At 38.7% G+C, this 20,944-nt stretch overlaps 2 non-coding genes across 2 annotated transcripts; one reads left to right on the top strand and one right to left on the bottom strand.

Moving 5' to 3' along the window:
- Nucleotides 1–10,929: 10,929 nt before the first annotated feature.
- Nucleotides 10,930–11,037, bottom strand: LOC148574820 (small nucleolar RNA R71). The gene has a single exon (XR_015905931.1). It is a non-coding gene; the product is annotated as a small nucleolar RNA R71 (small nucleolar RNA).
- Nucleotides 11,038–16,684: 5,647 nt separating this feature from the next.
- Nucleotides 16,685–16,792, top strand: LOC148574819 (small nucleolar RNA R71). Its single transcript, XR_015906043.1, has one exon. It is a non-coding gene; the product is annotated as a small nucleolar RNA R71 (small nucleolar RNA).
- Nucleotides 16,793–20,944: the final 4,152 nt, after the last annotated feature.

The following is a 20,944-nucleotide window of genomic DNA, read 5'->3' as shown; positions in this document are numbered from 1 at the left end:
GTTGCCTCCCGACAAGCGCTTCTTTAACGTCACTAGCTTGACGGTCAGTTCTGCTAGTTCAGCAGATGAGGGGACCTCTGGCGATCAATCTTGCCTCCAAGATAGTGCTTCAGCCTCTGACCATTCACTGTAAATCAGAATTCTTGGTGCACGAAATTGTGATCCTCGGCAACGGCGCCAAAAACTTGGTGTGCGAAATCGTGATCATTCCATTCCTTGGTAACGGCGCTAAAAACTCAATACGCACGTTCATGATCTTATATCTGTTTCACAACTTCGTACAACTAACCAGCAAGTGCACTGGGTCGTCCAAGTAATAAACCTTACGTGAGTAAGGGTCGATCCCACAGAGATTGTCGGCTTGAAGCAAGCTATGGTCACTTTGTAAATCTTAGTCAGGCGGATTCAAATGTATAAAGAGATTATAGTGAACGAAAATTAAAATAGGATAGGGATACTTATGTAATTCATTGGTGAGAATTTCAGATAAGCATATAGAGATGCTTTCGTTCCTCTGATCTCTGCTTTTCTACTGTCTTCATCCAATCAATCATACTCCTTTCCATGGCAAGCTTTATGTAGGGCATCACCGTTGTCAATGGCTACATCCCATCCTCCTGTGAAAATGGTCCAATGTGCTGTCACTGCATGGCTAATCATCTGTCGGTTCTCGATCATACTGGAATAGGATTTACTATCCTTTTGCGTCTGTCACTACGCCCAGCACTCGCGAGTTTGAAGCTCGTCGCAGCCATCCCTTCCCAGATCCTACTCGGAATACCACAGACAAGGTTTAGACTTTCCGGATCTTAGGAATGGCCATCCATGGGTTCTAGCTTATACCACGAAGACACTAATATCTCAGACTCAGTCCCCTGTATTAGATATCCAAGAGATATCCATTCAATCTAAGGTAGAACGGAAGTGGTTGTCAGGCACGCGTTCATAAGTTGAGAATGATGATGACTGTCACGATCATCACATCCATCATATTGAAGTGCGAATGAATATCTTAGAAGTGGAATAAGTTGAATTGAATAGAAAAATAATAGTACTTTGCATTAATCTTTGAGGAACAGCAGAGCTCCACACCTTAATCTATGGTGTGTAGAAACTCTACCGTTGAAAAATACATAAGTGAAAGGTTCAGACATGGCCGAATGGCCAGCCCCCATGATCTAAGAACTAAACATCCCAAGATGTCTAATACAATAGTAAAAAGTCCTATTTATACTAAACTAGCTACTAGGGTTTACAGAAGTAAGTAATTGATGCATAAATCCACTTCCGAGGCCCACTTGGTGTGTGCTTGGGCTGAGCTTGAAGTTTACACGTGCAGAGGCTTCTTTTGAAGTTGAACACCAAGTTGTAACGTGTTTTTGGCGTTCAACTCTGGTTCGTGACGTGTTTCTGGCGTTTAACTCCAAACTGCAGCGTAGAACTGGCGTTCAACGCCCTTTTGTGTCATCTAAACTCGGGCAAAGTATGGACTATTATATATTTCTGGAAAGCCCTGGATGTCTACTTTCCAAAGCCGTTGAGAGCGCACCATTTGGAGTTCTGTAGCTCTAGAAAATCTACTTTGAGTGCAGGGAGGTCAGAATCCAACAGCATCAGCAGTCCTTCTTCAACCTCTGAATCTGATTTTTGCTCAAGTCCCTCAATTTCAGCCAGAAAATACCTGAAATCACAGAAAAACACACAAACTCATAGTAAAGTCCAGAAATGTGAATTTAACATAAAAACTAATAAAAACATCCCTAAAAGTAACTAGATCCTACTAAAAACATACTAAAAACAATGCCAAAAAGCGTATAAATTATCCGCTCATCACAACACCAAACTTAAATTGTTGCTTGTCCCCAAGCAACTGAAAATCAAATAGGATAAAAAGAAGAGAATATACTATAAATTCCAAACTATCAATGAAACATAGCTCTAATCAGATGAGCGGGACTGGTAGCTTTTTGCCTCTTGAATAGTTTTGGCATCTCACTTTATCCATTGAAGTTCAGAATGATTGGTATCTATAGGAACTTAGAATTCAGATAGTGTTATTGATTCTCCTAGTTCAGTATGTTGATTCTTGAACACAGCTACTTTATGAGTCTTGGCCGTGGCCCTAAGCACTTTGTTTTCCAGTATTACCACTGGATACATAAATGCCACAGACACATAACTGGGTGAACCTTTTCAGATTGTGACTCGGCTTTGCTAAAGTCCCCAATTAGAGGTGTCCAGGGTTCTTAAGCACACTCTTCTTTTTGCTTTGGACCTTGACTTTAACCGCTCAGTCTCAAGTTTTCACTTGACACCTTCACGCCACAAGCACATGGTTAAGGACAGCTTGGTTTAGCCGCTTAGGCCAGGATTTTATTCCTTTAGGCCCTCCTATCCACTGATGCTCAAAGCCTTGGATCCTTTTTATTACCCTTGCCTTTTGGTTTTAAGGGCTATTGGCTTTTTCTGCTTGCTTTTTCTTTTTCTCTTTTTATTTTCGCCATTTTTTCTCTTTTTTTTTCGCATTTTTTTCTGCAAGCTTTGTATTCACTGCTTTTTCTTGCTTCAAGAATCATTTTTATGATTTTTCAGATTATCAAATAACATGTCTCCTTGTCATCATTCTTTCAAGAGCCAACATATTTAACATTCATAAACAACAACTTCAAAAGACATATGCACTGTTCAAGCATTCATTCAGAAAACAAAAAGTATTGTCACCACATCAATATAATTAAACTAAGTTCAAGGATAAATTCGAAACTCATGTACTTCTTGTTCTTTTGAATTAAAAATATTTTTCATTTAAGAGAGATGGTGGATTCATAGGACATTCATAACTTTAAGACAAAGTTACTAAATACTAATGATCATGTAATAAGACACTAACATAGATAAGCACTTAACATAAAGAAAACGAAAAACAGAAAATTTGAGAACAAGGAATAAGTCCACCTTAGTGACGGTGGCGTTTCCTTCTTGAGGAACCAATGATGTCCTTGAGCTCTTCTATGTCTCTTCCTTGTCTTTGTTGCTCCTCCCTCATTGCTCTTTGATCTTCTCTAATTTCATGGAGGATGATGGAGTGATCTTGATGTTCCACCCTTAATTGTCCCATGTTGGAACTTAATTCTCCTAGGGAGGTGTTGATTTGCTCCCAAAAATTCTGTGGAGGAAAGTGCATCCCTTGAGGCATCTCAGGGATTTCTTGGTGATGAGCTTCTTCATGTATCTCTTGAGATCTATGAATAGGCTCTCTTGTTTGCTCCATCCTTTTCTTAATGATGGGCTTGTCCTCTTCAATGAGGATATCTCCCTCTATGTCAATCCCAGCCGAATTGCATAGGTGGCAAATGAGGTGAGCTGAGGAAAGGCTAACCTTGCCATAGTGGAGGACTTATCAGCCACCTTGTAGAGTTCTTGAGGTATAATCTCATGAACCTCCACTTCCTTCCCAATCATGATGCTATGGATCATGATGGCCCAGTCTATTGTAACTTCAGACCGGTTGCTAGTGGGAATGATTGAGCGTTGAATGAACTCCAACCATCCTCTAGCTACAGGCTTAAGGTCCAGTCTTCTCAGTTGAACCGGTTTGCCTTTTGAGTCAATCTTCCATTGAGCTCCTTCCACACATATGTCCATGAGGACTTGGTCCAACCTTTGATCAAAGTTGACTCTTCTTGTGTAGGGGCGTGAGTTTTCTTCCATCATTGGCAAGTTGAACGCCAACCTCACATTTTTTGGACTAAAATCTAAGTATTTCCCCCGAACCATGGTGAGATAATTCTTTGGGTTCGGGTTCTTACTTCGATCATGGTTCCTAGTGATCCATGCATTAGCATAGAACTCTTGAACCATTAGAATTCCGACTTGTTGGATGGGGTTTATTAGAACTTCCCAACCTCTTCTTTGGATCTCATGTCGGATCTCCGGATACTCATTTTTCTTGAGTTTGAAAGGGACCTCAGGGATCACCTTCTTCTTGGCCACAACATCATAGAAGTGGTCTTGATGGGCTTTGGAGATGAATCTTTCCATCTCCTATGACTCAGAGGTGGAAGCTTTTGTCTTTCCTTTCCCTTTTCTAGAGGATTCTCCGGTCTTAGGTGCCATCAATGGTAATGGATAAACAAAATGCTTATGCTTTTACCACACCAAACTTAGAATATTGCTCGCCCTCGAGCAAGAGAAGAAAGAAAAGAAGAAGAAGAAGAAGATATGGAAGAGAGGGAGAGAGGATTATGTTTCGGCCAAGAAGGGGATGAGAGGTTTGTGTTGTATGAGAATGAAGAAGAATGGAGAGGTTTATATAGTGGAGGGAGAGGGGTTAAGGTTCGGCCATATGGGGTGGGTTTGGGTGGGAAAGTGATTTTTGAATTTTGAAGGTAGGTAGGGTTTATGAGGTAGGTTTATGGAAGAGTGGATGGATGTGAGTGGTGAATGGGTAATAGGGAAGAGAGAGATTGAGGTGATTGGTGAAAGGTTTTAGGGAAAGGTGTTTATTGGGAAGAGAGGATGAATGAGAAGAGGGGAGAGTATGAGTGGAGGTAGGTGGGGATCCTGTGGGGTCCACAGATCCTGAGGTGTCAAGGATTTACATCCCTGCACCATTGAGGCATGTAAAATTCCTTTGCATGCAATTCTGGTGTTTAAACGCCGAATTGATGCTTGTTCTGGGCGTTCAACGCCCAGATGCAGCATGTTTCTGGCGTTGAACGCCAGTTCTATACTTGTTTCTGGCGTTCAGCGCCAGCTTTCCTCAGGGTGCATTCCTGGCGTCTGAACGCCAAGATGTTGCTTGTTTCTGGCGTTCAACGCCAGATCCATGCTCTGTTCTGGCGTTGAACGCCAGCCAGATGCTCCTTACTGGCGTTTAAACGCCAGTAAGCCCTTCCTCCAGGGTGTGATTTTTCTTCTGCTGTTTTTGATTCTGTTTTTAATTTTTCTATTTATTTTGTGACTCCACATCATCATGAACCTAATAAAACATTAAAGAACAATAAGAATGAAAATACAATTAGATAAATAAAAATTGGGTTGCCTCCCAACAAGCGCTTCTTTAATGTCAATAGCTTGACAGTGAGCTCTCATGGAGCCTCACAGATGTTCAGAACATTGTTGAGACTTTCCAACAGCAAACTTAGAGTTTGGATATGGGAGTTCAACACCAAACTTAGAGTTTGGTTGTGGCATCCCAACACCAAACTTAGAGTTTGACTGTGGGGGCTCTGGTTGACTCTGCAGTGAGAGAAGCTTTTCATGCTTCCTCTCCATGGTTACAGAGAGAGGTCCTTGAGTTTTAAACACAAGGTTGTCCTCATTCAGTTGAAGGTTCAATTCTCCTCTGTCTACATCAATCACAACTCTTGCTGTAGCTAGGAAGGGTCTTCCAAGGATGATAGATTCATCCTCTTCCTTCGCAGTGTCTAGGATTATGAAATCAGCAGGGATGTAAAGGCCTTCAACCTTTACTAGCATGTCCTCTACTTGTCCATAAGCCTCTTTTCTTGAATTGTCTGCCATCTCTAATGAGATTCTAGCAGCTTGCACCTCAAAGATTTCAAGTTTATCCATTACAGAGAGTGGCATGAGGTGTATTCTTGACCCAAGGTCACATAGAGCCTTCTCAAAGGTCATGGTGCCTATGGTACAAGGTATTAGGAATTTTCCAGGATCCTATTTCTTCTGAGGCAATCTCAGTTGATCCAATGCATTTAGTTCATTGGTGAACATGGGAGGTTCATCTCCCCAAGTCTCATTACCAAATAAATTGGCATTCAGCTTCATGATTGCACCAAGGTACTTGGCAACTTGCTCTTCAGTAACATCCTCATTCTCTTCAGAAGAAGAATACTCATCAGAGCTCATGAAGGGCATAAGGAGGTTCAATGGAATCTCTATGGTCTCTAGATGAGCCTCAGATTCTTTTGGTTCCTCAAAGGGAAACTCTTGTTGATCACTAGACGTCCCAGGAGGTCTTTCTCACTGGGATTCACGTCCTCCCCTTTCTCCTTGGATTCGGCCATGATGGTCATTTCAATGGCCTTGCACTCTCCTTTTGGACTTTCTTCTGTACTGCTTGGGAGAGTACTAGGAGGGGTATCAGTGATCTTCTTACTCAGCTGGCCCACTTGTGCCTCCAAATTTCTAATGGATAACTTTGTTTCATTCATAAAACTCAGAGTGGCCTTAGATAGATCAGAGACTAAATTTGCTAAGCTAGATGGATTCTGCTCAGAATTCTCTGTCTGTTGCTGAGTGGATGATGGAAAAGGTTTAGTATTGTTAAACCTGTTTCTTCCACCATTATTAAAGCCTTGTTGAGGCTTTTGTTGATCCTTCCATGAGGAATTTGGGTGATTTCTCCATGAGGGGTTATAGGTGTTCCCATAGGGTTCACCCATGTAATTTACCTCTGCTATTGCAGGGTTCTCAGGATCATAAGCCTCTTCATCAGAAGATGCCTCTTGAGTATTGTTGGATGCAGCTTGCATTCCATTCAGACTCTGAGAAATCATATTGACCTGCTGAGTCAATAGTTTGTTCTGAGCCAATATGGCATTCAGAGTATCAATTTCAAGAACTTCCTTCTTCTGAGGCGTCCCATTACTCACAGGCTTCCTCTCAGAAGTGTACATAAACTGGTTATTAGCAACCATGTTAATGAGTTCTTGAGCTTCTGCAGGCGTTTTCTTTAGGTGAATAGATCCACCTGCAGAAGTATCCAATGACATCTTAGCTAATTGATGAGCGGATAATTTATACGCTTTTTGGCATTGTTTTTAGTATGTTTTTAGTAGGATCTAGTTACTTTTAGGGATGTTTTCATTAGTTTTTATGTTAAATTCACATTTCTGGACTTTACTATGAGTTTGTGTGTTTTTCTGTGATTTCAGGTATTTTCTGGCTGAAATTGAGGGACTTGAGCAAAAATCAGATTCAGAGGTTGAAGAAGGACTGCTGATGTTGTTGGATTCTGACCTCCCTGCACTCAAAGTGGATTTTATGGAGCTACAGAACTCGAAATGGCGCGCTTCCAATTGCATTGGAAAGTAGACATCCAGGGCTTTCCAGAAATATATAATAGTTCATACTTTGGCCAAGAATAGATGACGCAAACTGGCGTTCAACGCCAGCTCTCTGCCCAATTCTGGCGTCCAGCACCAGAAAAGGATCCAAAACCAGAGTTGAACGCCCAAACTGGCACAAATGCTGGCGTTCAACTCCAAGAAGGACCTCTACATGTGCAACACTCAAGCTCAGCCAAAGCACACACCAAGTGGGCCCCGAAAGTGGATTTATGCATCAATTACTTACTTCTGTAAACCCTAGTAGCTAGTTTATTATAAATAGGACCTTTTACTATTGTATTAGACATCTTTGGATTATATTTTGATCTATTGATCACGTTTGGGGGCTGGCCACTCGGCCATGCCTACCCTCTATTCACTTATGTATTCTCAACGGTAGAGTTTCTGCACTCCATAGATTAAGGTGTGGAGCTCTGTTGTTCCTCAAAGATTAATGCAAAGTACTACTGTTTTCTATTCAATTCACCTTATTTCGCTTCCAAGATATTCATTTGCACTTCAATCTGAATGTGATGAACGTGACAATCATCATCATTCCCTATGAACGTGTGTCTGACAACCACTTCCGTTCTACATTAGATTGAATGAGTATCTCTTAGATCTCTTAATCGGAATCTTCGTGGTGTAAGCTAGAATGATGGCGGCATTCAAGAGAATCCGGAAGGTCTAAACCTTGTCTGTGGTATTCCGAGTAGGATTCAATGATTGAATGACTGTGACGAGCTTCAAACTCGCGATTGCCGGGCGTAGTGACAGACGCAAAAGGATAGTAAATCCTACTCCAGCATGATCGAGAACCGACAGATGAATAGCCGTGCCGTGGCAGGGTGCGTTGACCATTTTCACTGAGAGGATAAGATGAAACCATTGACAAGGGTGATGCCTCCAGACGATTAGCCGTGCCGTGACAGGGCATTTGGATCATTTTCCCGAGAGAAGACCGAAAGTAGCCATTAACAATGGTGATGTATCACATAAAGCCAGCCATGGAAAGGAGTAAGACTGATTGGATGAAGATAGCAGGAAAGCAGAGGTTCAGAGGAACGAAAGCATCTCTATTCGCTCATCTGAAATTCTCACCAATGAATTACATAAGTATTTCTATCCTTTATTATTTATCTTTTAATTATCTAATCCAATCACATTTAACCCTACCTGACTGAGATTTGCAAGGTGACCATAGCTTGCTTCATACCAACAATCTCCGTGGGATTCGACCCTTACTCACGTAAGGTATTACTTGGACGACCCAGTGCACTTGCTGGTTAGTTGTGCGAAGTTGTGAACCATGGTATTGGCATCATGTTTTTGGCGCCATTACCAGGGAAAGAAAGAGCGATGAATTTTATATAATCAAAGTGTAATCACAATTTCTGCGCACCAAGTTTTTGGCGCCGTTGCCGGGGATTGTTCGAGTTTGGACAACTAACGGTTCATCTTGTTGCTCAGATTAGGTAATTTTCTTTTTGTTTTCTTTTCAAAAAATTTTTCAAAAATATTTCAAAAATTTTCTCACATGTTTTCAAAAAAAAAAAATTTATTCAAAATTTTTAAAGAATGAATTCTAGTGTTTCATGAAGCATGTGAAGCCTGGCTGGTTGTAAAGCCATGTCTAAATTCATTTGGACTGAGGCTTCCAAACCATCAGCATAGAGGCAAGTTACATATTTGATAAGTAATGAGCAGTATATTCTGATATCTTTCTGAAGCTTGGCTAGCCATTGGCCATGTCTAGTGTTTTGGACTGGAGCTTTCATTGAAAGCTTGGCTGGCTAGTGAGCCATGTCTAATTCCTGGACTGAAGCTTTAGACTAACATGGCAAGATTCCTGGAATTCATATTAAAAATTTTGGAATCCTTGTTTTTCTTTTTCAATTAATTTTTGAAAAATCCAAAAAAATTAGAAAATCATAAAAATAAAAAAGATTTCATGTTTCTTGTTTGAGTCTTGAGTCATGTTATAAGTCTGGTATCAATTGCATGTGCATCTTGCATTTTTTCGAAAATTCTCATGCATTCATAGTGTTCTTCATGATCTTCAAGTTGTTCTTGGTAAGTCTTCTTGTTTGATCTTTGCATTTGCATGTTTTGTGTATTTTCTTGTTTTTCATATGCATTCTTGAATTCTTAGTGTCTAAGCATTAAAGAATTCTAAGTTTGGTGTCTTGCATGTTTTCTTTGCATTAAAAATTTTTCAAAAATGTGTTCTTGATGTTCATCATGATCTTCATAGTGTTCTTGGTGTTCATCTTGACATTCATAGCATTCTTGCATGCATTCCTTGTTTTGATTCAAAAATAAAAGAGAAAAACATGAAAATGATGTTTTTAATTTTTCTCTTGCATCATAAAAATTCAAAAATCAAAAAAATATCTTTCCCTTTTTCTCTCATCAAATTCGAAAATTTGAGTTGACTTTTTCAAAAATTTTTAAAAATCAAGTTGTTTCTTATGAGTCAAATCAAATTTTCAATTTGAAAATCTTATCTTTTTCAAAATCTTTTTCAAAAATCAAATCTTTTTCAAATTTCTTAGTTATTTTCGAAAATTCCAAAAATATTTTTCAAAAATCTTTTTCTTATTTTTATCTCATAATTTTCAAAAATAACATAATCAATTAATGTTTTGATTCAAAAATTTCAAGTTTGTTACTTACTTGTTAAGAAAGATTCAAACTTTAAGTTCTAGAATCATATCTTGTGATTTCTTGTGAATCAAGTCATTAATTGTGATTTTAAAAATCAAATCTTTTTTTTTTAAAACTAATTTCTATCATATCTTTTCAAAAAAATCTTCTCATCTTATCTTTTTCAAAAATTTGATTTCAAAATATCTTTTCTAACTTCCTAACTTCTTATCTTTTCAAAATTTGTTTCAACTAACTAACTAACTTTTTGTTTGTTTCTTATCTTTTTCAAAACCACCTAACTAACTCTCTCTCTCTAATTTTCGAAAATATCTTTCCTCTTTTTCAAAAAATATCTTTTTAATTAACTAATTATTTTAATTTTTAAATCTTAATTCTCGAAAATTACTAACATTTTTCAAAAACTATTTTCAAAAATCACTAACTCTTTTTCAAAAATTATTTTCGAAAATTCCTTCTCTCTCATCCCCTTCTATTTATTTATTCATCTACTAACATCTCTTCCTCACACCACCAAAAAAATCCGAACCCTCTCTTTCTCTGAGTTCAGATTTTTTTCTTCTTTTCTTCTACTAACATAAGGACCTCTATACTGTGGTATAAAGGATCCATATTATTGTTATTATTTTTTTTTCTGTGCCCTCTTCTTTGTCATATGAGCAGGAGCAAGGACAAGAATATTCTTGTTGAAGCAGATCCAGAATCTGAAAGGACTCTGAAGAGAAAACTAAGAGAAGCTAAAATACAATAATCCAGAGATAACCTTTCAGAAATTTTCGAACAGGAAGAGGAGATGGCAGCCGAAAATAATAATAATGCAAGGAGAATGCTTGGTGACTTTACTGCACCTAATTCCAATTTACATGGAAGAAGCATCTCCATTCCTGCCATTGGAGCAAACAACTTTGAGCTGAAACCTCAATTAGTTTCTCTGATGCAGCAGAACTGCAAGTTTCATGGACTTCCATCTGAAGATCCTTTTCAGTTCTTAACTGAATTCTTGCAGATATGTGATACTGTTAAGACTAATGGAGTAGATCCTGAAGTCTACAGGCTCATACTTTTCCCTTTTGCTGTAAGAGACAGAGCTAGAGTGTGGTTGGACTCTCAACCCAGAGATAGCTTGAACTCTTGGGATAAGCTGGTCACGGCTTTCTTAGCCAAGTTCTTTCCTCCTCAAAAGCTGAGCAAGCTTAGAGTGGATGTTCAGACCTTCAGACAGAAGGAAGGTGAATCCCTCTATGAAGCTTGGGAAAGATACAAGCAGCTGACCAAAAAATGTCCTTCTGACATGCTTTCAGAATGCACCATCCTGGATATATTCTATGATGGTTTATCTGAGCTATCAAAGATGTCATTGGATACTTCTACAGGTGGATCCATTCACCTAAAGAAAATGCCTGCAGAAGCTCAAGAACTCATTGACATGGTTGTTGATAACCAGTTCATGTACACTTCTGAGAGGAATCCTGTGAATAATGGGACGCCTATGAAGAAGGGAGTTCTTGAAATTGATACTCTGAATGCCATATTGGCTCAGAACAAAATATTGACTCAGCAAGTCAATATGATTTCTCAGAGTCTGAATGGAATGCAAGCTGCATCCAACAGTACTCAAGAGGTATCTTCTGAAGAAGAAGCTTATGATCCTGAGAACCCTGCAATAGCAGAGGTGAATTACTTAGGTGAACCTTATGGAAACACCTATAACTCATCATGGAGAAATCATCCAAATTTCTCATGGAAGGATCAAAAGCCTCAACAAGGCTTTAATAATGGTGGAAGAAACAGATTTAGCAATAGCAAGCCTTTTCCATCATCCACTCAGCAACAAACAGAGAATTCTGAGCAGAACCCCTCTAGCTTAGCAAACTTAGTCTCTGATCTATCTAAGGCCACTGTGAGTTTCATGAATGAAACAAGGTCTTTCATTAGAAAATTGGAAGCACAAGTGGGCCAGCTGAGTAAAAGGATCACTGAAATCCCTCCTAGTACTCTCCCAAGCAATACAGAAGAGAATCCAAAAGGAGAGTGCAAGGCCATTGACATAACTAAATTGGCCGAACCCAATGAGGGAGAGGAGGACGTGAATCCTAAGGAGGAAGACCTCCTGGGACGTCCAGTGATCAATAAGGAGCTTCCCTCTGAGGAACCAAAGGACTCTGAGGCTCATCTAGAGACCATAGAGGTCCCATTAAACCTCCTTATGCCATTCATGAACTCTGATGAGTATTCCTCTTCTGAAGAGAATGAGGATGTTACTGAAGAGTAAACTGCCAAGTTTCTTGGTGCAATCATGAAGCTGAATGCCAAATTATTTGGTATTGAGACTTGGGAAGATGAACCTCCCTTGTTCACCAATGAACTAAGTGATCTGGATCAACTGACATTGCTTCAGAAGAAACAGGATCCTGAAAAGTTCATAATACCTTGTACCATAGGCACCATGAGCTTTAAGGTTCTGTGTGACCTTGGTTCAGGAATAAACCTCATGCCCCTCTCTGTAATAGAGAAACTGGGAATCTATGGGGTGCAAGCTGCTAAAATCTCATTAGAGATGGCAGAAAATTCAAGAAAACAGGCTTATGGACAAGTAGAGGACGTGTTAGTAAAGGTTGAAGGCCTTTACATCCCTGCTGATTTCATAGTCCTGGATACTGGAAAGGAAGAGGATGAATCCATCATCCTAGGAAGACCTTTCCTAGCCACAGCAAGAGCTGTGATTGATGTGAACAGAGGAGAATTGATCCTTCAATTAAATAAGGACAACCTTGTGTTTACAACTCAAGGATCTCTCTCTGCATCCATGGAGAGGAAGCAGAAAAAGCTTCTCTCAAAGCAGAGTCAAACAAAGCCCCCACAGTCAAACTCTAAGTTTGGTGTTGGGAGGCCACAATCAAACTCTAAGTTTGGTGTTGAACTCCCATATCCAAACTCTAAGTTTGGTGTTGGAGAGTCTCAACAATGCTCTGAACATCTGTGAGGCTCCATGAGAGCCCACTGTCAAGCTATTGACATTAAAGAAGCGCTTGTTGGGAGGCAACCCAATTTTTATTTATCTAACAATATTTTTCTTAGTTATATATCTTTATAGGTTCATGATCATGTGGAGTCACAAAATAAATATAAAAATTAAAAACGGAATAAAAAATAGCAGAAGAAAAATCACACCCTGGAGGAAGCACCTGCCTGGCGTTCAACGCCAGAACAGAGCATGGTTCTGGCGCTGAACGCCCAAAATGGGCAGCATCCTGGCGCTGAACGCCCAGAACAAGCATGGTTCTGGCGTTCAACGCCAGAAATGGCAACAAATGGGCGTTGAACGCCCAAAATGGGCACCAACCTGGCGCTGAACGCCCAGAGTTGTGTGCAAGGGCATTTTACATGCCTAATGGGTGCAGGGATGTAAATCCTTGCACCTCCGGATCTGTGGACACCACAGGATCACCTCAAGATCTGTGGACACCACAGGATCATCTCAGGATCTGTGAATCCCACAGGATCCCCACCCACCTCACCCTCTCTCTCTCCATTCAGGACCATCCCTTCTGTTTTTCATTCACCACTCACATCCATACACACATCCCTCCATCCCCTCCATATCTTCTTCTTCTTTTTCTATTCTTTCTTCTTTTGCTCGAGGGCGAGCAACATTCTAAGTTTGGTGTGGTAAAAGCAAAGCTTTTTGTTTTTTTCCATAACCATTGATGGCACCTAAGGCCAAAGAAACCTCTAGAAAGAGGAAAGGGAAGACAAAAGCTTCCATCAAGGGTCTATAGCTCAATGGTAGAACATTTGACTGCAAATCAAGAGATCCCTGAGATACCTCAGGAGATACATTTTCTTCCACACAATTATTGGAAGCAACTAAGGGTGGAATATCAAGAGCACTCCATCATCCTTCATGAAATTAGAGAAGATCAAAAAGCAATGAGGGAGGAGCAACAAAGACAAGGAAGAGACATAGAAGAGCTCAAGGACATCATTGGTTCCTCAAGAAGGAAACGCCACCATCACTAAGGTGGATTCATTCCTTGTTCTTATTTCTTCTATTTTTCGTTTTCTCTATGATAAATGCTTATCCATGTTTGTGTCTTCATTACATGATCATTAGTAGTTAGTAACTATGTCTTAAAGTTATGAATGTCCTATGAATCCATCACCTCTCTTAAATGAAAAATGTTTTAATTCAAAAGAACAAGAAGTACATGAGTTTCGAATTTATCCTTGAACTTACCTTAATTATATTGATGTGGTGACAATGCTTCTTGTTTTCTGAATGTATGCTTGAACAGGGCATATGTCTTTTGAAGTTGTTGTTTAAGAATGTTAAATATGTTGGCTCTTGAAAGAATGATGACTAGGAGACATGTTATTTGATAATCTGAAAAATCATAAAAATGATTCTTGAAGCAAGAAAAAGCATCAAAGAACAGAGCTTGCAGAAAAAAAAATAGGCGAAAAAAAATAGAAAGAAAAAGAAAAAGCAAGCAGAAAAAGCCAAAAGCTCTTAAAACCAAGAGGCAAGAGCAAAAAGCCAATAACCCTTAAAACCAAAAGGCAAGGGCAAATAAAAAGGATCCCAAGGCTTTGAGCATCAGTGGATAGGAGGGCCTAAAGGAATAAAATCCTGGTCTAAGCGGCTAAACCAAGCTATCCCTAACCATGTGCTTGTGGCGTGAAGGTGTCAAGTGAAAACTTGAGACTGAGCGGTTAAAGTCAAGGTCCAAAGCAAAAGAAGAGTGTGCTTAAGAACCCTGGACACCTCTAATTGGGGACTTTAGCAAAGCTGAGTCACAATCTAAAAAGGTTCACCCAATTATGTGTCTGTGGCATTTATGTATCCGGTGGTAATACTGGAAAACAAAGTGCTTAGGGCCACGGCCAAGACTCATAAAATAGCTGTGTTCAAGAATCATCATACTGAACTAGGAGAGTCAATAACACTATCTAAACTCTGAGTTCCTATAGATGCCAATCATTCTGAACTTCAATGGATAAAGTGAGATGCCAAAACTATTCAAGAGGCAAAAAGCTATAAGTCCCGCTCATATGATTGAAGCTCTGTTTCATTGATAGTTTGGAATTTATAGTATATTCTCTTCTTTTTATCCTATTTGATTTTCAGTTGCTTGGGGACAAGCAACAATTTAAGTTTGGTGTTGTGATGAGCGGATAATTTATACACTTTTTGGCATTGTTTTTAGTATATTTTTAGTAGGATCTAGTTACTTTTAGGGATGTTTTCATTAGTTTTTATGTTAAATTCACATTTCTGGAATTTACTATGAGTTTGTGTATTTTTCTGTGATTTCAGGTATTTTCTGGCTGAAATTGAGGGACTTGAGCAAAAATCAGATTCAGAGGTTGAAGAAGGACTGCTGATGCTGTTGGATTCTGACCTCCCTGAAATCAAAGTGGATTTTCTAGAGCTACAGAACTCGAAATGGCGCGCTTCCAATTGCATTGGAAAGTAGACATCCAGGGCTTTCCAGCGATATATATTAGTCCATACTTTGGCTAAGAATAGATGACGCAAACTGGCGTTCAACGCCAGCTCTCTGCCCAATTCTGGCGTCCAGCGCCAGAAAAGGATCCAAAACCAGAGTTGAACGCCCAAACTGGCACAAATGCTGGCGTTCAACTCCAAGAAGGACCTCTACACGTGCAACACTCAAGCTCAGCCCAAGCACACACCAAGTGGGCCCCGGAAGTGGATTTATGCATCAATTACTTACTTCTGTAAACTCTAGTAGCTAGTTTATTATAAATAGGACCTTTTACTATTGTATTAGACATCTTTCGATTATATTTTGATCTATTGATCATGTTTGGGGGCTGGCCACTCGGCCATGCCTACCCTCTATTCACTTATGTATTCTCAACGGTAGAGTTTCTGCACTCCATAGATTAAGGTGTGGAGCTCTGCTGTTCCTCAAAGATTAATGCAAAGTACTACTGTTTTCTATTCAATTCACCTTATTTCGCTTCAAAGATATTCATTCGCACTTCAATCTGAATGTGATGAACGTGACAATCATCATCATTCCCTATGAACGTGTGCCTGACAACCACTTCCGTTCTACATTAGATTGAATGAGTATCTCTTAGATCTCTTAATCGGAATCTTCGTGGTGTAAGCTAGAATGATGGTGGCATTCAAGAGAATTCGGAAGGTCTAAACCTTGTCTGTGGTATTCCGAGTAGGATTCAATGATTGAATGACTGTGACGAGCTTCAAACTCGCGATTGCCGGGCGTAGTGACAGACGCAAAAGGATAGTAAATCCTACTCCAGCATGATCGAGAACCGACAGATGAATAGTCGTGCCGTGACAAGGTGCGTTGACCATTTTCACTGAGAGGATAAGATGAAACCATTGACAAGGGTGATGCCTCTAGACGATTAGCCGTGCCGTGACAGGACATTTGGATCATTTTCCCGAGAGAAGACCAAAAGTAGCCATTGACAATGGTGATGTATCACATAAAGCCAGCCATGGAAAGGAGTAAGACTGATTGGATGAAGATAGCAGGAAAGCAGAGGTTCAGAGGAACGAAAGCATCTCTATTCGCTCATCTGAAATTCTCACCAATGAATTACATAAGTATTTCTATCCTTTATTATTTATCTTTTAATTATCTAATCCAATCACATTTAACCCTACCTGACTGAGATTTGCAAGGTGACCATAGCTTGCTTCATACCAATAATCTCCGTGGGATTCGACCCTTACTCACGTAAGGTATTACTTGGACGACCCAGTGCACTTGCTGGTTAGTTGTGCGAAGTTGTGAACCATGGTATTGGCATCATGTTTTTGGCGCCATTACCAGGGAAAGAAAGAGCGATGAATTTTATATAATCAAAGTGTAATCACAATTTCTGCGCACCACTAATTCAGACAGACCATCATAGAATATATCCAGGATAGTCCATTCTGAAAGCATGTCAGAAGGACACTTTTTGGTCAGTTGCTTGTATCTCTCCCAAGCTTCATAGAGGGATTCTCCTTCTTTCTGTCTGAAGGTTTGAACATCCACTCTAAGCTTACTCAGCTTTTGAGGAGGAAAGAACTTGGCTAAAAAAGCCGTGACCAGCTTATCCCAAAAATTCAGGCTATCCTTGGGTTGAGAGTCCAACCATATTCTAGCTCTGTCTCTTACAGCAAAAGGGAAAAGCATGAGCCTGTAGACTTCAGGATCTACTCCATTAGTCTTAACAGTATCACATATTTGCAAGAATTCAGTTAAGAACTGAAAAGGATCTTCAGATGGAAGTCTATGAAACTTGCAGTTTTGTTGCATCAGAAAAACTAGTTGAGGCTTAAGCTCAAAATTGTTTGCTCCAATGGTAGGGATGGAGATGCTTCTTCCATGTAAATTGAAATTTAGTGCAGTAAAGTCACCAAGCATCTTCCTTGCATTGTTATTATTTTCGGCTGCCATCTCCTCTTTCTTTTCAAAAATTTCTGTAAGGTTGTCTCTGGATTGTTGTATTTTAGCTTCTCTCAGTTTCCTCTTCAGAGTCCTTTCAGGTTCAGGGTCTGCTTCAACAAGAATGTTCTTGTCCTTGCTCCTGCTCATATGAAAAAGAAGGGAACAGAAAATAATAATAGGGATCCTTTTTACCACAATATGGAGGTTCCCTTGTTGCTAGTAGAAGAAGAAAGGGAATAAGAGTGAAGAAGAATGGATAATCCAAACACAAGGGTGAGGATAGGAGCAAAGATATGAGATGAGGAGAAGTGTTAGTAAGTAATTAAATAAATAGAAGGAGATGAGGGAGAGGGAATTTCGAAAATTAATTTTTGAAAAGAAGTTGATGATTTTTGAAAATTAAAGGAGAATTAAAATTAAAATTAAAATTTAAACAATTAATTAACTAAAAAGAATTTTTGAAAAAGAGGGAGGTATTTTCGAAAATTAGAGAGGGATAGTTAGTTAGGTAGTTTTGAAAGAGATAAGAAATAAATAAAAAGTTAATTAGTTAGTTGAAACAAATTTTGAAAATCAATTTTTAAAAGATAAGAAGATAAGAAGTTAGAAAAGATATTTGAAAAAGATATGATATTGAAAGATATGATTAGAAAGATTTGATTTTGAAAAAGATAAGATAAAAAAATATTTTTGAAGAGATATGATTGAAATTAGTTTTGAAAAAGATTTGATTTTTAAAATCACAATTAATGACTTGATTCACAAGAAATCACAAGATATGATTCTAGAACTTAAAGTTTGAATCTTTCTTAACAAGTAAGTAACAAACTTGAAATTTTTGAATCAAAACATTAATTGATGATGTGATTTTTGAAAATATGATAGAATAAGAAAAAGATTTTGAAAATATTTTGAAAATGATTTTTGAAATTTTCGAAAATAAATAAAAAAATGGAAAAGATATGATTTTTGAAAAAAATTTTAAAAAGATAAGATATATTATTATTTTTTTTTGAAACAAATTTTTTTATTTTTGAATTTTTATGATGAGAGAGAAAAACACTAAAAATGTGCAATGCATGGAAATTTTAAATCAAAACAATGAATGCATGCAAGGATGCTATGAATGTCAAGATGAACACCAAGAACACTTTGAAGATTATGATGAACATCAAGAACATATTTTTGAAAAATTTTTTATGCAAAGAAAACATGCAAGACACCAAACTTAGAAATTTTTAATGTTTAGACACCATGGATGCAAAAATGCACATGTAAAACAAGAAAAGACACAAAACAAGAAAACATCAAGATCAAACAAGAAGATTTACCAAGAACAACTTGAAGATCATGAAGAGCACTATGAATGCATGAATTTTTCGAAAATTTTATGCAAAATTTAAAACATGCAATTGACACTAAACTTAAAATTGACTCAAGACCCAAACAAGAAACACAAGAATATTTTTGATTTTATGATTTTCTAATTTTTTGTGGATTTTTTCGAAAATTAATGTGAAAAAGAAAAATAAGGATTCCAAAAATTTTAATATGAATTCCAGGAATCTTGCACTCTTAGTCTAAAGCCTCAGTCCAGGAATTAGACATGGCTCACTAGCCAGCCAAGCTTTCAATGAAAGCTCCGGTCCAAAACACTAGACATGGCCAATGGCCAGCCAAGCTTTAGAAGATACAAATCAGTCATACAATAACAAATTTGATTAGCAACAAATAGCTTACTCTTGTAATGATGATTTGGAAGCCTCAGTCCAAATGAATTTAGACATGGCTTTACAGGTAGCCCGGCTTCAACATGCTTCATGAAACACTAGAATTCATTCTTAAAAATTCTGAAGAAAAATATATTTTATTTTTTTTTTTGGAAATTTTTTCGAAAATTAAAAGAATAAAAACAAAAACTTAAAATTAAAATAAAGTTACCTAATCTGAGCAACAAGATGAACCGTCAGTTGTCCAAACTCGAACAATCCCCGGCAACAGCGCCAAAAACTTGGTGCATGAAATTGTGATCCCCGGCAACGGCGCCAAAAACTTGGTGTGCGAAATCGTGATCATTCCATTCCTTGGTAACGGCGCTAAAAACTCAATACGCACGTTCATGATCTTATATCTATTTCACAACTTCGTACAACTAACCAGCAAGTGCACTGGGTCGTCCAAGTAATAAACCTTACGTGAGTAAGGGTCGATCCCACAGAGATTGTCGGCTTGAAGCAAGCTATGGTCACTTTGTAAATCTCAGTCAGGCGGATTCAAATGTATAAAGAGATTATAGTGAACGAAAATTAAAATAGGATAGGGATACTTATGTAATTCATTGGTGAGAATTTCAGATAAGCATATAGAGATGCTTTCGTTCCTCTGATCTCTGCTTTCCTGCTGTCTTCATCCAATCAATCCTACTCCTTTCCATGACAAGCTTTATGTAGGGCATCACCGTTGTCAATGGCTACATCCCATCCTCATGTGAAAATGGTCCAATGCGCTGTCATTGCATGGCTAATCATCTGTCGGTTCTCGATCATACTGGAATAGGATTTACTATCCTTTTGCGTCTGTCACTACGCCCAGCACTCGCGAGTTTGAAGCTCGTCATAGCCATCCCTTCCCAGATCCTACTCGGAATACCACAGACAAGGTTTAGACTTTCCGGATCTCAGGAATGGCCATCCATGGGTTCTAACTTATACCACGAAGACACTAATATCTCGGACTCGGTCCCCTGTATTAGATATCCAAGAGATATCCATTCAATCTAAGGTAGAACGGAAGTGGTTGTCAGGCACGCGTTCATAAGTTGAGAATGATGATGACTGTCATGATCATCACATCCATCATATTGAAGTGCGAATGAATATCTTAGAAGTGGAATAAGTTGAATTGAATAGAAAAACAATAGTACTTTGCATTAATCTTTGAGGAACAGCAGAGCTCCACACCTTAATCTATGGTGTGTAGAAACTCTACTGTTGAAAAATACATAAGTGAAAGGTTCAGGCATGGCCGAATGGCCAGCCCCCATGATCTAAGAACTAAACGTCCCAAGATGTCTAATACAATAGTAAAAAGTCCTATTTATACTAAACTAGCTACTAGGGTTTACAGAAGTAAGTAATTGATGCATAAATCTACTTCCGGGGCCCACTTGGTGTGTGCTTGGGCTGAGCTTGAAGTTTACACGTGCAGAGGCTTCTTTTGAAGTTGAACGCCAAGTTGTAACGTGTTTTTGGCGTTCAACTCTGGTTCGTGACGTGTTTCTGGCGTTTAACTCCAAACTGCAGCGTAGAACTGGCGTTCAACGCCCTTTTGTGTCATCTAAACTCGGGAAAAGTATAGACTATTATATATTTCTGGAAAGCCCTGGATGTCTACTTTCCAAAGCCGTTGAGAGCGCACCATTTGGAGTTCTGTAGCTATAGAAAATCCACTTTGAGTGCAGGGAGGTCAGAATCCAACAGCATCAGCAGTCCTTCTTCAACCTCTGAATCTGATTTTTGCTCAAGTCCCTCAATTTCAGCCAGAAAATACCTGAAATCACAGAAAAACACACAAACTCATAGTAAAGTCCAGAAATGTGAATTTAACATAAAAACTAATAAAAACATCCCTAAAAGTAACTAGATCCTACTAAAAACATACTAAAAACAATGCCAAAAAGCGTATAAATTATCCGCTCATCAATTCTCTTCCTGTATTTTCACATGACCATATGGTGAAGCTCTAATAACCACAAACGGTCCTGAC

The sequence above is a fragment of the Arachis ipaensis genome, chromosome B2, assembly GCF_059453495.1.
Source record: "Arachis ipaensis isolate K30076 ecotype BB chromosome B2, ASM5945349v1, whole genome shotgun sequence".
Classification (NCBI taxonomy): Eukaryota; Viridiplantae; Streptophyta; class Magnoliopsida; order Fabales; family Fabaceae; genus Arachis; species Arachis ipaensis.
This window is presented reverse-complemented; position numbering and strand designations above follow the sequence as displayed.